Consider the following 18,150-nt stretch of genomic DNA (forward strand, 5'->3'; position numbering starts at 1 on the left):
GGGCCTCCTGCTGAGTGTGCAGCCACTCATCAGTGCCTTCAGTGCTAAGTTGCAAGCCACAATCCTGTTAATCAGCAGGCCACACAAAGATGCCGTCCATTTTTATTTGTCCATCAGATGTGGGCATCGTCGGCAAGGCCAGCGATGCCCACATCTGATGGACAAATTTCCCATCCCTAATTCCCCTTGAGAAGGTGGTGGTGAGCCGCCCTCTTGAACTGTTGCAGTCCATGTGGTGGAGCTGCTCCCACAGTACTGTTAGGTAGGGGGGTTGAAGGATTTTGACCAGCGACGATGAAGGAATGACAATATATTTCCAAGTCGGAGTGGTGTGTGACTTGGAGGGAAACTTGGAGGTGATGGTGTTCCCATGTGCCTGCTGCCCTTGTCTTTCTAGGTGGTAGATGTCGTGGATTTGGGAGGTGCTGCCAAAGAAGTCTTGGCAAGTTAAATTTCTGGTCAATGGTGACCCCCCAGGATGTTGCTGGTGGGTGAATCAGCGATGGTAATGCCGTTGAATGTCAAGGGGCGGTGGTTAGACTCTCTCTTATTGGAGATGGTCATTGCCTGGCACTTGTGCGGCACGAATGTTACTTGCCACTTATCAGCCCAAGCCTGAATGTCATCCAGTTCTTGCTGCATGTGGGCACGGACTGCTTCATTATCTGAGAAATTGCGAATGGAACTGAACACTGCAATCATCAACGAACAACCTCACTTCTGATCTTACGAAGGAGGGAAGGTCATTGATGAAGCAGCTGAAGATGGTTGTCCCTGATGAATTCCTACAGTGATGTCCTGGGGCTGAGATGATTGGCCTCCGTGGTGGCATCCCTTTTGGTGGTGGGAATCCCACCCATCCTGCATTAATAGTGACCCTGGCCCAGGGAAATGAGCCCTGCCCTGTCACTGCTGTACTGAATGAGGAGACTTCCACTGTGCATGCAAATATTTTGCAACTAGAAATCAATCATCGAAGTTCTAGCCCCCTTACTCTTGTACTCTGACTCCCTTGCGATAAAGATCAACATACCATTTGCCTTCCATTGATGTAGTGTATATGGATTTTAGCAAGGCTTTTGATAAGGTCCCACATGGCAGACTGGTCCCGAAAGTAAAAGCCCATGGGATCCAAGGCAAAGTGGCAAGTTGGATCCAAAATTGGCTCAGTGGTAGGAAGCAAAGGGTAATGTTCGATGGGTGTTTTTGTGACTGGAAGGCTGTTTCCAGTGGGGTTCCGCAGGGCTCGGTACTAGGTCCCTTGCTTTTTGTGGTATATAATCAATGATTTAGACTTGAATGTAGGGGGTATGTTTAAGAAGTTTGCAGATGATAATAAAATCGGCTGTGTGGTTGAAAATGAAGAAGAAAGCTGTAGACTGCAGGAAGATATCAATCAACTGGTCAGGTAGGCAGAACAGTGACAAATGGAATTCAATCCAGAGAAGTATGAAGTAATGCATTTGGGGAGGGCTAACAAGGCAAGGAATGGTAGGACACTGAGAAGTGTAGAGGAATAATGGGACCCTGGAGTGCATTTCCACAGATCCCTGAAGGTAGCAGGCCAGGTAGATAAGGTGGTCAAGAAGGCATACGGAATACTTGCCTTTATTAGCCGAGGCATAGAATACAAGAACTGTATTAAAAACCTATTTAGGCCACAGCTAGAATACTGTGTGCAGTTCTGGTCACCATATTACAGGAAAGATGTGATTGCACTAAAGAGGGAGAGTGACACAGTTAATTCAGAGACCAGGGTCCTGAACTTAAGGAAAGGTAATTTCGATGGTATGAGACATAAATTGGCTAGAATAGACTGGCAAATGATACTTAAAGGTTGACGGCGGTTAGGCAATGGCAAAAATTTAAAAATCACATGGATGAACTTCAACAATTGTACATCCCTGTCTGGAGTAAAAATAAAAGGAGGAAGGTGGCTCAACCGTGGCTAACAAGGGAAATTAAGGATAGTGTTAGATCCAAGGAAGAGGCATATAAATTGGGCAGAAAAAGCAGCAAACCTGAGGACTGGGAGAAATTTAGAATTCAGCAGAGGAGGATTAAGGGTTTAATTAGGAGGGGGGAAAATAGATTATGAGAGGAAGCTTGCTGGGAACATAAAAACTGACTGCAAAAGCTTTCTGCATCTATCACCCTTTCAGGCAGTGAGTTCCAGACCCCCAACATCCTCTGGGAGAAGAAATTTCCCCTCAAATCTCCTCTTAACCTTCCCCAATTACTTTAAACCTATGCCCCCTGGTTGTTGACCCCTCTGCTAAAGGAAATAGGTCCTTCCTATACACTTTATCTAGGCCCCTCATAATTTTATATACTTCAATAAGGTCTCCCCTCAGCCTCCTCTGTTCCAAAGAAAACAACATCTTTCCTCATAGCTAAAATTCTCCAATCCAGACAACATCCTCATAAATCTCCTCTGTACCATAGAAACATAGGGCCCAAGTTTCGGGCCGTGCCTAGAACGGCGCAGCCCCGACCTGGACGCCCGTTTTTCGCGCCACAAAGTGCGCCTGAAAAAAAATTCCACATTCTCCGGCTCCCTGCAGGTCCTCTGGCCCTCGGCGCGGCGCAGCACGAGCTGTGGGAGGCAGAGCTAGGTCCCTGCGCTGAAAACAGTGCCGGGACCTCTGCACATGCGCGGTACAGTGGGCACGCAAGTGCAGTAGTTCCAGGCGCCCAAAACTGTGTGGGAGGGGCCCGAAGCATGCAGCCCCTAGCCCTGGCCGAATGGCCTCACTGGGGCTGCGTGCATAAGGCTGCCTCCCACGGCCAGCTCCTGCTTCCTCCCGACCCGACTCGACTCCCGCTTCCCCCGCCTCCGGACCGGACCCGACCCGACTTGACTCCCGCTCCCACCCCCCCCCCCCCACCGGACCGCCCCCCCCACCCCCCCGACCCGACCTCCGCTTCCCCCGCTCCCGACCTTCCCCCCCTCCCCGACCGACCTCCGCTCCCGACCGATCTCCGCCCCCCCCCGACCGATCTCCGCCCCCCCCCCCCGACCGATCCACCCTCCCCTCCGCCCCGACCCGCGCTCCCCCCGATCCGCGCTACCGACCCTCCCAGACCCCGGACCCGACGCCACCTACCTGTCAATCCGGTAAGCCTAAGCTCGAAGTCTTGGGCCCGGCCGGGCCCGGCCCGTTCAGCCTCTCTCTCCTTTCTTTCTCTCTCTCTCTCTCTCCCTTCTCTCTCCCTCTCTCTCTTTCCCCCTTCTCTCCCTCCTTCCCCTCCCTCCCTTCCCTTCCCCCGCTCCCCTCCCTCCCTCCCTTCTCTCACTCCTCCCTTCTCTCACCTCCCCTTCTCCCTCCCTCCCTTCTCTTCCCCCCTCTCCTCCCTCCTTTCTCACCCCCCCTCCCCTCCCTGCCTTCTCACCCCCCCTCCCTTCTCATCCCCCCTCCCCTCCCTCCCTCCCTTCTCAACCCCCTCCCCTCCCTCCCCTCACCCCCCTCCCCTCCCTCACTTGTCACCCCCCTCCCCGCCCACCCCCTCTTCCCCACTCCACCGCCCCTCCTCCCCTCCCCTCCACCCCTCGCTGTCAGAAACACAGACACTGACAGACAGAGAGTGAGAGACACTGACAGAGACACACTGGGGTGGGGGGGGGGGGGTGGGAAGCATCCCAGCACGCTGTTGGAGGGCTCCCGGTGCTGCAGTCGGTAAGTAAAAAATGTTTAATATATTGATTTTTTTTTAAATTATTTCTTATTAATTTTTTTTAATTGGTTTATTGGTTGATTTATTGAAGTTTTTATCATTTATTATTGATGATGGCTCTTTATTTGTAAAACTGAAATGTTTGTAAACTTCCCTTTAAATCCCCTCCCCTCATTCGCTACGCCTGATTTGTAACCTACGCCTGATTTTCTAAAGTGGAGACAAGTTTTTTTCGAGCGTACAAAAATCTTCACTTACTCCATTCTAAGTTAGTTTGGAGTAAGTTTTCACTGCCGAAACTTTGAAAACAGGCGTAAGTGGCCGGACACACCCCCATTTGAAAAAAAAATTCTGTTCCAAAGTGAAACTGTTCTAACTGACGAGAACTGGAGCAAATTAAATGCCGAGAATTTGAATTTCTAAGATACTCCGTTCTACACCAATTGCTCCAAAAAATCAGGAGCAACTGAGGCCGAAACTTGGGCCCACTGAAACATAGAAAATAGGTGCAGGAGTAGTCCATCTGGCCCTTCGAGCCTGCACCACCATTCAATAAGATCATGGCTGATCATTCACCTCTGTACCCCTTTCCTGCTTTCTCTCCATACCCCTTGATCCCTTCAGCCATAAGGGCCATATCTAACTCCCTCTTGAACATATTCAATGAACTGGCATCAACAACTCTCTGCGGTAGGGAATTCCACAGGTTAACAACTCTCTGAGTGAAGAAGTTTCTCCTCATCTCAGTCCTAAATGGCTTACCCCTTATCCTTAGACTGTGTCTCCTGGTTCTGGACTTTCCCAACATCGGGAACATTCTTTCTGCATCTTCCCTGTCCAGTCCCGTCAGAATTTTATATGTTTCTATGAGATCCCTCTCGCCCTTCTAAACTCCAGTGCATAAAGGCCCAGTCGATCCAGTCTCTCCTCATATGTCAGTCCAGGCATCCCGGGAATCAGACTGGTGAACTTTTGCTGCACACCCTCAATAGCAAGAAAGTCCTTCCTCAGTTTAGGAGACCAAAACTGAACACAATGTTCCAGGTGAGGCCTCACCAGGGCCCTGTACAACTGTAGTAAGACCTCCCCGCTCCTATACTCAAATCCCCTAGCTATAAAGGCCAAAATACCATTCGCCTTCTTCAGCGCCTGCTGTACCTGCATGCCAACTTTCAATGACTGATGTACCATGACACCCAGGTCTCGTTGCATCTCCCCTTTTCTTAATCTGACACCATTCAGATAATATTCTGCCTTCGTGTTTTTGCCACCAAAGTGGATAACCTCACATTTATCCACATTATACTGCTTAGGTGAGGTTATTTGACATTTGTCCACTCACCTAACCTGTCCAAGTCACCCTGCAGTCTCCTCACAGCTCACACCACCACTCAGCTAGTGCCATCTGCAAACTTGGAGATATTACACTCAGTTCCTTCATCTAAATCATTAATGTATATTGTAAATAGCTGGGGTCCCAGCACTTAGCCCTGCGGCACCCCACTAGTCACTGTCTACCATTCTGAAAAGAACCCATTTATCCTGGCACTCTGCTTCCTGTCTGTCAACCAGTTCCCTATCCATGTCAGTACATTACCCCCAATACCATGTGCTTTAATTTTGCACACCAATCTCTTGTGTGGGACCTTGTCAAAAGCCTTTTGAAAGTCCAAATACACCACATCCACTGGTTCTCCCTTGCCCACTCTACTAGTTACATCCTCAAAAAATTCCAGAAGATTTGTCAAGCATGATTTCCCCTTCATAAATCCATGTTGACTTGGACCGATCCTGTCACTGCTTTCCAAATGCGCTGTTATTTCATCTTTAATAATTGATTCTAACATTTTCCCCAGTACTGATGTCAGGCTAACCAGTCTATAATTACCCGTTTTCTCTCTCCTTCTTTTTTTTAAAAGTGGTGTTACATTAGCTACCCTCCAGTCCATAGGAACTGATCCAGAGTCGATAGACTGTTGGAAAATGATCACCAATGCATCCACTATTTCTAGGGTCACTTCCTTAAGTACTCTGGGATGCAGACTATCAGGCCCCATGAATTTATCGGCCTTCAATCCCATCAATTTCCCTAACACAATTTCCCGTCTAATAAGGATATCCTTCAGTTCCTCCTTCTCACTAGACCCACGGTCCCCTCGTACTTCCGGAAGTTTATTTGTGTCTTCCTTTGTGAAGACAGAACCAAAGTATCTGTTCAACTGGTCTGCCATTTCTTTGTTCCCCATTATAAATCCTGCTCCTAGTTCTTATGTTCTTATGTTCTTAAAGCACATCAAAGTGACACGAGCAAAGCTCCGAAACCTATTTATGGAAGTAATCTTTTAAATCAGCTCAGGCTCCGGCTCACACAATTTTTACAGTTGGAAAAAGGGTTCAGCAACTTATTTAATCACTTGTGGGGAGTCTGTCGACTACACCGGACAAGTCTGTGGTTTGATCATACTTCGGGTTTTATGGGATCAGAGGAGGGGAGAGGGTGTGGGTGTAAAACAGGGCAAGTTAATGATTTTGTTTGTACTGCAGTTTGTATCTCTCATTGTGCTGAAGAAGGCATGCAACTTTCAGTGTTGTTTAATGAGAAACCATTCCCTGAGGATGCCATAGCTAAAAGGAAACACTGTTCATTTTATTTTACATTGATCCAAGATGGCCCATTGAATGCTTTCATGGACTCTCCACTATCACTTTACCCACACAACTGATTCAAAAGGAATAGAGACTAAACAAAGCTATTTGTTTTAAATACTTGTTTGAATTTTCATGAAGCAGGAAGAAAAAGATATAGCATAGGAATGATCAGATTGTAGTTTTTGAAACCATTATAGAAACATAGAAACATAGAAATATATAACACAGAAGGAGACCATTTCGGCCGATCGTGTCCGCGCCGGCCGACAAAGAGCCACACGGCCCTCGGTCAGCAGCCCTGAACGTTACATATAAACCTATGAACAATGAACAATGGCGGAAAGGTAAAGACTACCCGGCCCAATCAATCTGCCCCACACAACTTCGACACCTCTTGCATCGAAACATTCTACACTCCATCCCAACCGGAGCCATGCGATCTCCTGGGCGAGACAAAAAGCAGATAAAAACCCAGGCCAATTGGGGAAAAAAACTGTGGGAAAATTCCTCTCCAACCCATCCAGCCGATCAAAACTAGTCCAGGAGATCACCCTGACTATATTTGATTCCCTATAGTACTTACCATCGTATCTGCACCAGCTAACAAGAGGTTATCCAGTATAATCCCACTTACCAGCTCTAGGTCTGTAACTCTGCAGATTACAGCACTTCAAGTGCCCATCCAAGCACCTTTGAAATGTGGTAGAAACATAGAAACATAGAAAATAGGTGCAGGAGTAGGCCATTCGGCCCTTCGAGCCTGCACCACAATTCAATAAGATCATGGCTGATCATTCACCTCAGGACGCCTTTCCTGCTTTCTCTCCATACCCCTTGATCCCTTTAGCCATAAGGGCCATATCTAACTCCCTCTTGAATATATCCAATGAACTGGCATCAGCAACTCTCTGCAGTAGAGAATTACACAGATTAACAACTCTGAGTGAAGACATTTCTCCTCATCCTGGTCCTAAATGGCTTATCCCTTATCCTTAGACTGTGTCCCCTGATTCTAGACTTCCCCAATATCGGGAACATTCTTCCTGCATCTAACCTGTCCTGTCCTGTCAGAATTTTATAGGTTTCTATGAGATCCCCTCTCATCCTTCTAAATTCCAGTGAATAACGGCCCACTCGATCCAGTCTCTCCTCATATGTCAGTCCTGCCATCCTGGGAATCAGTCTGATGAACCTTCGCTGCACTCCCTCAATAGCAAGAACGTCCTTCCTCAGATTAGGAGACCAAAACTGAACACAATATTCCAGATGAGGCCTCACCATGGCCCTGTACAACTGCAGTAAGACCTCCCTGCTCTTATATTCAAATCCCCTAGCTATGAAGGCCAGCATACCATTTGCCTTCTTCACCGCCTGCTGTACCTGCATGCCAACTTTCAATGACTGATGTACCACGACACCCAGGTCTCGTTGCATCTCCCCTCTTCCTAATCTGCCGCCATTCAGATAATATTCTGCCTTTGTGTTTTTGCCACCAAAGTAGATAACCTCACATTTATCCACATTATACTGCATCTGCCATGCATTTGCCCACTCACCTAACCTGCCAAAGTCACGCTGCAGCCTCTTAGCATCCCCCTCACAGCTCACACCGCCACTCAGCTTAGTGTCATCTGCAAACTTGGAGGTATTACACTCAATTCCTTCATCTAAATCATTGATGTATATTGTAAATAGCTGGGATCCCAGCACTGAGCCCTGCGGTACCCCACTAGTCACTGTCTGCCATTCTGAAAAGGACCCGTTAATCCCGACTCTCTGCTTCCTGTCTGCCAACCAATTCTCTATCCACATCAGTACATTACCCCCAATATCATGTGCTTTAATTTTACACACCAATCTCTTGTGTGGGACCTTGTCAAAAGCCTTTTGAAAGTCCAAATACACCACATCCACTGGTTCTCCCTTGTCCACTCTACTAGTTACATCCTCAAAAAATTCTAGAAGATTTCTCAAGCATGATTTCCCTTTCATAAATCCATGCTGACTTGGACCGATCCTGTCACTGCTTTCCAAATGCGCTGCTATTTCATCTTTAATAATTGATTCCAACATTTTCCCCACTACTGATGTCAGGCTAACCGGTCTATAATTACCCATTTTTTCTCTCCCTCCTTTTTTAAAAAGTGCTGTTACATTAGCTACCCTCCAATCCATAGGAACTGATCCAGAGTCGATAGAATGTTGGAAAATGATCACCAATGCATCCACTATTTCTAGGGTCACTTCCTTAAGTACTCTGGGATGCAGACTATTAGGCCCCGGGGATTTATCGGCCTTCAATCCCATCAATTTCCCTAACACAATTTCCCACCTAATAAGGATTTCCTTCAGTTCCTCCTTCTCACTAGACCCTTGGTCCCCTAGTACTTCCGGAAGGTTATTTGTGACTTTCTTCGAGAAGACAGAACCAAAGTATTTGTTCAACTGGGCTGCCTTTTCTTTGTTCCCCACTATAAATTCACCTGAATCTGACTGCAAGGGACCTATGTTTGTCTTCACTAATCTTTTTCTCTTCACATATCTGTAGAAGCTTTTGCAGTCAGTTACCTGCCCGCTCCCCATAACCTTTTATTCCCTTATCACTCAAAAATCTGTCTATCTCCGCCTAAAATATATTCAATGACCCAGCCTCCACAGCTCTCTGGGGCAGAGAATTCTATAGGTTTACAACTCTCTGAGAGAAGAAATTCTTCCTCATCTCAGTTTTAAATGGACGGCCCCTTATTCTGAGATTATGTCCCCTAGTTTTAGTTTCCCCTATGAGTGGAAATATCCTCTCTGCATCCACCTTGTCGAGCCTCCTCATTATCTTATATGTTTCGATAACATCACCTCTCATTCTTCTGAACTCCAATGTGTATAGGCCCAACCTACTCAACCTATCTTCATAAGTCAACCCCCTCATATCTGGAATCAAACTAGTGAACCTTCTCTGAATAGCCTCCAATGCAAGTATATCCTTTCTTAAATACGGAGACCAAAACTGTACACAGTACTCTAGGGTTGGCCTCATCAATAACCTGTACAGTTGTAACAGGACTTCTCTGCTTTTATACTCTATCCCCCTTGCAATAAAGGTCAACATTCCATTTGCCTTCCTGATTACTTGCTGTACGTGCATACTAACTTTTTGTGTTTCATGCACAAGGACCCCCAGATCCCTCTATATTACAATGTTTCTCCATTTAAATTATAATTTACTTTTCTATTTTTTTCTGCCAAAGTGGATAACCTCACATTTTCCCACATTATACACCATCTGCCAGATTTTTGCCCACTCACTTAGCCTGTCTATATCCCTCTGCAGATTTTTTGTGTCCTCCTCAAAATTTGCTTTCCCACCCATCTTTGCATCATCAGCAAACATGGTTATATTACACTCTGTCCCTTCATCCAAGTCATTAATATAGATTGTAAATAGTTGAGGCCCCAGCACTGATCCCTGCTGCACCCCACTAGTCACTGTTTGCCAACCGGAAAATGACCCATTTATCCCGACTCTCTGTTTTCTGTTAGTTAGCCAATCCTCTATCCATGCTAATGTATTACCCCCAACCCCGTGAACTTTTATCGTGTGCAGTAACCTTTTATGTTGCACCTTATCGAAAGCCTTCTGGAAATCCAAATACATCACATCCACTGGTTCACCCTTATCTACCCTGCTCGTTACATCCTCAAAGTAACTCCAGCAAATTTGTCAAACATGATTTCCCTTTCATAAAATCATGCTGACTCTGCTTGATTGAATTATGCTTTTCTAAATGTCCCGCGACTACTTCCTTAATAATGGATGATCTAGACTTAATTGACTGGGGTTTTATTGAGTTTTGTGAACATCATGTAACTGGCTAAGTCACTCACAATGGAACTGCTCGACAACTATTTTAATTGATCTGTAAATCAAATGTCCCATTATTAAAGGGGCACTAAAAAACGACGAATAAACAAATTAAACTTTGGACATTAAACGGATCAAATTAAAATTTGGTTGCCGGGGGTGATGATGCACTCCAGTCCCTTGAAACAGCTCTACAACTATTTTTAATCAGTTTCCCCCTGATTAAAGGGGGGAGCGGGAGCGGTGGGGGGTGGGGAGCACACTCCAAAAACTTTTCAAGTGCCCCCTTGCTTTTTTTGGGGTTTTTTGAGGGCACTAAAAAACACAAATTATTCAAGTGCCCCCTGGCTAAAAGTAGGGGTTGGGGGGCAGGCACTAAAACCGACAACTTAAACAAATTAAACTTTAGACATTAAAATCAAATTAAAATTTGATTGCCGGGGGTGATGATGCACTCCAGTCCCTTGGAACAGCTCTACAACTATTTTGTTGTAATCTGTTAATCATCATTTGTTAACGCAAATGCCCCCTGATGGGGGGGGAGGGGCGCGGCTGGCATTAAAACAGAAACTTTCAAACAAATGCATCCTTGTTTTTTTTTGAGGGCACCAATGCACAAATTATACAAGTGGTCCCTGGCTAAAAGGTGGGGTGGGGGGGACACTAAAACCGATGAATAAACAAATTAAACTTTGGACATTAAATGGATCAAATTAAAATTTGGTTGCCGGGGATGATGATGCACTCCAGTCCCTCCGGTGCCCACCTCTGAACAGCTCTACAAACTTGTGAGCATACTCACAGGTGCATACATTACATTAACCAATCCTCAATCCATGCCGATATATTACCCCTCATCCCATGAGTCCTAATTTTGTGTAATAACCTCTTATGTGGCACCCTTTTTTGAGCGATAAGGGAGTAAAGGGTTATGGGAATTGGGCAGGGAAGTGAAGCTGAGTCCATGATCAGATCAGCCATGATCTTATTGAATGGCGGAGCAGGCTCGAGGGGCCAAATGGACTACTCTTGCTCCTATTTCTTATCTTATGTTCTTATCAAATGCTTTTTGAAAATGTAAATACAATACATGCACTGGTTCTCCCTTATCTATCCTACTGATTACATCTTCAAAAATCTCTAACAGATTTGTCAAACACAATTTCCCTTTCACAAAACTATAAGAAAGGAAAGAAAGGAAAGAAAGAAAGAAAGAAAGAAAGAAAGAAAGAAAGAAAGAAAGAAAGAAAGAAAGAAAGAAAGAAAGAAAGAAAGAAAGAAAGAAAGAAAGAAAGAAAGAAAGAAAGAAAGAGTTGCATTTATGTAGCGCCTTTCATGACACCTGGACGTCCTAAAGCGCATCACAGCCAATGAAGATTGAAATGGAGTCACTGTTGTAATGTAGGGAAACACAGCAGCCATTTCACACACAGCAAGATCACACAAACAGATAGTAACTGGGAGTTCCCTCAGGAGTCTCTCAAACAACTGCCGTAACTTCTGTCCAGGGTTTCCAGCAATTTTCCATCAATGTTGAGGCAGCTGATCCAGTGACCACGAGGAAATTCCAAGAGAGTCTGGTTTTAGTGATGTTGGTTGAGGGATAAACATTGCCTCTCAAATTGAAGTACAGCCTCTAAAAAGCCAGGCCTGGCTGAAGTTTGCAGCAACAGGCTGCAGGCGCAGCTGGTAATGAACAGGGCCAGGCTCTGTCAGCCAACTGTCAGGTAGCTGCACTCGATGGCTCATGTGTCATTTTGTCCCACTTTTAAAGAATGTTTTGGACTGGAGGATCTGGCAGAGACAGCCGGAAAAGGGAGAAGGGCACGGCACAGGCTGGAAACGGGAGTACAGAATTCTACCAACATCAAACTCTGCTGCATGTGAGTCAGCAAATGAGAGAGAGAGAGACAGAGAGAAAGAGAGAGAGAGGGAGAGACAGACAGAGAGAGAGAGAGACAAAGAGTGAGAAAGAGACAGACAGAGGGAGAGAAAAAAGCGAGAGACAAACAGGCAAAGAGAGTGACAGAGAGAGATAGAAAAACACAGACAGATAAGGAGAGCCATAGAGAGAGAGGGAGTGACAGAGAGAGAGACAGAGACAGAAAGACATAGGGCTCAATTTCCCCCTCGTGATTTGCGCCGTTTATTTGGAGCAGGCTGCTTTTTTTGGCCTAAGTTTTTTAAAAAAACAGTTTCCCCAATCAGTGTGCATCAGCGTAACTCAATTAGTTACGATTTTTTTAGGTAAGTTTTTTTTTCAGCCAAAGGGAACGTAACCTGCCACCCGCGCCAATGCAGGCCATTTAGGCAAGTTTGGCCAGCTGAGAGCTAAAGAAATCGGCGCAGGTAAGGAAATCGGCGCAGGTAAGTGTAGCAGATGCCCGGACAGCAGCAACAGGAAAGGTAAGAGAGAGGTGGGGGGAGGGAGAGGGGGTGGGGTGAAGCCTTTCGGGTATAGTTAGGTGCGGGGACCGGGAGGGAGGAGGCCATTCGGCTTGGGATAGGGGCGGAGGAGTGGACTGGGAGGCCACTCGGCCTGGGCTAGGGGCGAGGGAGCGGACTGGTATGGCACACCGGGCCAGGGTCGGGCGGGGGAGCGGACCAGCAAGCCCTTTGGCCAAGGCTAGAGACAGTGGACCGGGACTGGCAAGGCACTCGAGGGTGGGGGGGGGGGGGGGGGGTGGGGGAAGCTGGACTAGCACCAGCAAGGGGCGCGGGGTGGGCTAGGCAAGCAGACCGGCAAGTCCTTCGGCCAGGGCTATGGGCGGGGGTATCGGGACCGCTTTTAATAATTAGAGGTAAGTTGCTGCACTATATTTTAACATGTTTTTAAGTTGATGCAACGTGTTTTAATGTGTTTTTAAATTGATGTAATGTTGTTTTAATGTGTTGGGAGCTGGCTGTATGTTTCACTTTGCAGCCTCAGCTCGCATTGTCTCCCTGGTTACCATGGCAACTCGGATCTTTTTGGCGCAGAACAAGGCTCCATCCCCAAAACTAAAGGGCAGGTTATGACACGCTAAAGTGAAGAAATCCAACGGGGAAACTTAGAACATTTTTTATGGTGTACTTGGGCCCCCAAAAAACGGGGGTAACTCTTCAAGTACACAAAAAAAAAAGCTTTGGGGATAATTGATCTCATAGAGAGGGATGGAGGGAAAGTGGGACAGAGAGAAACAGAGACAGAGATGGACACAGAGTCAGACAGACAGCGAGAGGGTGAGGGATTGATTGCTCAGTCTCCATGGGAGAAAGCCACAAAAAAGTATCGTGCCATGTGGAGGGAGGTGGAGTTAGCACTAACTTTGAGTGCCAACTCTCCCACTCCCAGGGTCACAGACCAGTTCAATGAGCTGGCAAAGGCAGGCAGGGTAACACACCGGCTATTCGCCCTTTACTTCCTTGAGCACCTACACAGCCTTCACCCTGTAAAATTATTAGCTGCACATGTCACCCTTCACACTGTACTCTGTTTAAGGGGAGACACTAATGGTATGTGTGACCATCTCCTCTAACTGCAATTACCTGCATGTGGAACCTTAAAACCCTTTCCCTGACCTTAACATCTCTTGGGCTAGAACCTCCACTTTTGTGCTTATCGCCCAAAAATGGGCATTATTTCCGGCGTGGGCGGTAAAAAAGGGTTTTCTGATCGCCGGCTCCTCGCCCATTCTCAAAACACCCTAGTTTATCTCCCGCCTCCAATCTGGAGGTACTGACCCCAAGCATCTCTCCACAGGGCACCCCATTTTTCCCCAGGACAGCACCGACCTTGCGGAGGCCTCGTGGACGCGGCAGGTCTGTTCCACGAGCGCCACATGACAGCGGAGAGATGGTACAGTTATCCAGGAGGTCTGTAGACATTGGTGACCAGCTCATCGAAGCATTGGGGGGCATATCCCGACAGCTGGCCACCATAACCGAGTACATTTTGCGCCTGGCGGAGTCCCTGGATGCGATAGCCAGGAACACTGCTGCCACATGCCTCCCAATGATCCCCAAGTGTGGCACCCCACCTCTAGGTTCTGCACCACCACTGCGAATGACAGATGAGAGCAAGGACCAAGATCCTGCTTCTGCATCAGAGAATATTGCCCCCTCGGCACCTCCCGCTCCCGTACCCATGCAACCAACACATCTGCCTTCATCCCCCCCAATGAGGCAACGCTTGAGGAGCTCCTCAGCCAGGCGCCGTGGAGTGAGGAGGGGAAGGGATAGAGGTGGGGAGAAGAAGGAGGTGGGAAGGAAAGTGAGGTGCATGTGCGCAGGTGATGGCTGTGTAATATCTCCATCTGGGTGTATGCAATTTGTTGTAATGTATGGGGGCTGGGGACCATGCTTCTGCTTTGCCTTTGTATTCTGTGTTGCTGGACATGTTGAACATGTGATTTATGTCAATGGTGGAAAAAAGTAGGGTGTGGGCAGGGGTTGGGTGTTATTGGCTGTGATACTTATGATTTCAGACTAATGTTGGTATTAAACCTTTGTTATTGAACATAACCTTGTTGCGCATTGTCTCAGATAGCTGAACCGTTACACACTGGTGATTCCTTATCATGAAAAGGTTAAATACAACTTAACATCAATCACCGTAAACTTTAACTGGCACCGAAGTGATGGCACCATTGATGTCTGAGCTGCACACACACAGCAGTGTGTCAGCGTTGTCACTCACATCAGTGCTCTTTCAGGCAAATCTTTCAGATATCAGCTCCTCATGTAAGAGTGGGATTTAACAAATGCTAGTCACACCGCTGGCGTTCGTTCCAGTTAGTTCCACTTTTTGTGGGTGGTTTTTTGAGCGAGCGGTATTGTGGACGATATATGTGCGAGGTGGTGAAATTGACGATGGCCGATCTCCATGGCCACTAGCTTGGATAAGTATGCTCTTTACGACAAAAAACAGTGGCGGGCGTTAATATTGAATCTTGGCATTAATTCCATGCGGAAAGTAATGCTGGGCGATATTATGGCCGTTGATTTTGCCCATTCTGCTGGTTCCGCCCCAAAAAAGTGAAGCGTTAAGCACATTGTTAAAATAAGGCTCGGCGATAAGTCTCCTAAAAAAGCCTGTCAGTTTCCATTTTGTGCAAAAATGGGTGATATATGGGTGTTATACATCATTTCAGAGATAAAATGGGCATTAAGTGAGCGTTAAGCAGGCAAAAGAAGTGGAGGTTCTAGCCCCGATCTCTTTCCTACATTACAGCAGTGACTATAGTCCAAAAGTACATTGGCTGTGAAGTGCTTTGAGATGTCTGGTGGTTGTGAAAGGCGCGATATAAATCCAATTCTTTCTTTCTTTTTTTATATCAGCTGTTCATTTTCCCGGGAGACATCCCTCAATTACCTTCACCTAATTCATTCAATTGTGTGGCAGGAAAATTTGCATGCAATGTCTGCGAGAGGCAGGGGACAAGAGGGGACATCCCCAACCTCACCCCTATGAGTGTCAGGCCTTGCAGCTGCTCGAGAGGCGTCACTTGAAGAAATTCAGCGACACTGTCCTCCACCCGAGGCGGCAGCCCCTTCCAGGGGAAAGATATTCTCTGGGAATAGAACCACCTCCTGACATTTAACCTAAAACTGGCCTAATACAGTTGTGACCCCTGGTCCTCCCTTACCTATTTACTTGGAACAAACTGTCAACTTGAACACAAATAGCACAAAAGACCACAGAATTTTAAGAGTAAGTGAGTTGCGCCCATAAACAGACTATCCGAGATCTATTACATTGGTTCAGAGGTCCATTCACTGACAAAACTAGCCACATCGCTAGGTCGATGTGGCGAGATTCCACAGATTGCACCCATTCAGGGGTGTTCATCACATTGCGCCCAGGCACCCTTGGTCACATGAATCCAGCATTAATCATCTGTACCTGCTGTGACCAGCAGTCAACTGAAGCCAGACTCTGTTGTACTTCTCTTGCTGCTGCTACTTTAAATTAGTCTAAATTTAATCATTTATAGCAGAGCGGGTCACACCTGTGTGGCTTCAATGAACTGCTTGTCACAGGTCTTGTGTACCACGGGCAGATCAAAGCAGTCAATTGAAGCCAAATTAAAAGTAAAACCAAGAGCATAATATCAGGCAGTTGAAGAATGGCTCAATTCCCGCCAATCCCACTTCCTTGTGATGCTGAGAATGCCTTGCTCCAGTCACCAATCGATTGCAATCGATTATGCTGCTTCATTGCACTGATTCATGGGTTATTTTATGTTCCGGCTTATTCCAATGCGTTTGCGCAGAAACTTGAGCGTAATTTCACCTCGGCAAAACTAGTGCATTCTGAGCACATTCTGCTGTCTTTCGCTGACCCTGACAATGGTTGTACGTTACATTTCTTGCTCTAGCTTATCCCTGGTGCATTGTGAGTGTAACTTCCAGAACTCTGTGGCACCACAGAACTGGCCGTCATTTAAATTTATGGGAACTCAATGCTCGGATCGCAGGACAGGCGTACCGTTTTTGGGTTGACAAACCTGCAGAAATTACTGCTGGCCTAGATTACCAGAGCAGAAAAAACATTTGCACTGATTTTAGATCCCAGAAATGGTGTAGAATTTCAGACCTTAGTGTTTCAGTTTGAGGAGAAACTGATAAATGTAGAAAGAAATAACTTGCATTTATATAGCACCTTTCACAACCTTAGAATGGCCCAACATGATTCGCAGTCAATTAAGCACTTTTGAAGTAATAATGAAGTAATGAAATAAAGTAATGAAGTAATGTAGGAAACACAGCAGTTAATGTGAACACAGCAAGATCCCATAAACAGTAATGAGATAAATGACCAGATAATCTGTTTTTGGTTGAGGGAGGAATGTTGGCCAGGACACCAAAGATAACTCCACTGCTCCTCTTCAATTAGTGCCATGGGATCTTTTACACCCACCAGAACATGCTAATAGGGCCTCAGTTTAACTTGTGAAAGATGCTACCTCTGACAATGCAGCACTCTATCAGTACTGTACTCAAGTGTCAGCCTAGATTGCGTGCAGAAGTCCTAAAGACATAAAATATCATAAGGCTCAACATTTATTTTTAATGAAAAATAGGTCAATTCCTGCTTTTCTCCTTAATTAACAACCCATTGACAAAATAGCCAAATGCGCAATTTTGACATGTGCAGTTTCTCCCATTTTTTGTTAAAAGAGGAATTTCACCTCCCCTTTTCAGGATGAACCAGTGACCTTGCTATGAGCATCCTGCCCAATTTTAAACATTTACATGTTTCAGACCTGCTCAAGCTCCTTTGATGCCAAACAGCAAAACATATCAGATGGATGATGAGCAGTTCTGCAACATGGAGGGGCTTTAAGTTCTGCAAAATGTTAGAAACACAAATAATTACAGTGCTGTAAACTGCACCTACTAGAAACTGAATTAAAACACCAAATTTATTTAATTGTGGATGAAATATATAATTCACCAGAACAGAAACCAAAGCTGCCAGCTCTCCCTCAAATACACATTTACTTTTGCTTTTCAGTTTCAGAGTTAGAGGTGACAGTATTTAAGCAAACAGTCTCCAGACCTGAATCTACAACACTCACTTTGAAAGCTCATCTCCCAGACGATTGAGGTAAGCAAGAATCGAGCTTGAGACTCAGTCACCAATTTTTAAAATATGATATTCGCAAAAATATATGGGAAGGTTAGTATAAAGATGGAGCTCATCGGTGTAGAAATTGGTCTTTGTTTCCAGGTGGAAAATCGGGGGGAACAAAATGGTTTAATTTCAGCATCCCACGGATGATCAGCGCCTACCTTACGAGCTCCGGCATATTAGTGTATGCAGCTTTGTAGGAGTTCTGGGTGGTCACCTAAAACAGGCATTATGCCTCTTGCACATGTTAATTAGAGTGCGAAAGCCTGCTGCAGGACCCCCTGGGTAATTTGTTCCTGATGTGGGGAGCAGGTGTCAAGCTTGCCCCGCTCAGGACTCCCGGGTCCGGCAC

At 46.1% G+C, this 18,150-nt stretch overlaps 1 protein-coding gene across 3 annotated transcripts in view; it reads left to right on the forward strand.

Annotated features, from left to right (window-relative positions):
- Window positions 1–18,150, forward strand: part of rassf6 (Ras association domain family member 6) — a 98,828-nt gene that overhangs the window by 18,693 nt on the left and 61,985 nt on the right. The window contains exons 1-2 of one of the 3 annotated variants that reach the window (XM_070901378.1): window positions 11,849–11,910; window positions 17,682–17,774. The gene's annotated coding sequence lies outside the window, so the exon portion shown is untranslated. Of the gene's footprint in view, window positions 1–11,848; window positions 11,911–12,003; window positions 12,067–17,681; window positions 17,775–18,150 lie in introns of those variants that run through there. The other 2 variants (XM_070901294.1, XM_070901224.1) reach the window with 2 other exon arrangements.

This window comes from Pristiophorus japonicus, chromosome 1, assembly GCF_044704955.1.
Source record: "Pristiophorus japonicus isolate sPriJap1 chromosome 1, sPriJap1.hap1, whole genome shotgun sequence".
Classification (NCBI taxonomy): domain Eukaryota; kingdom Metazoa; phylum Chordata; class Chondrichthyes; family Pristiophoridae; genus Pristiophorus; species Pristiophorus japonicus.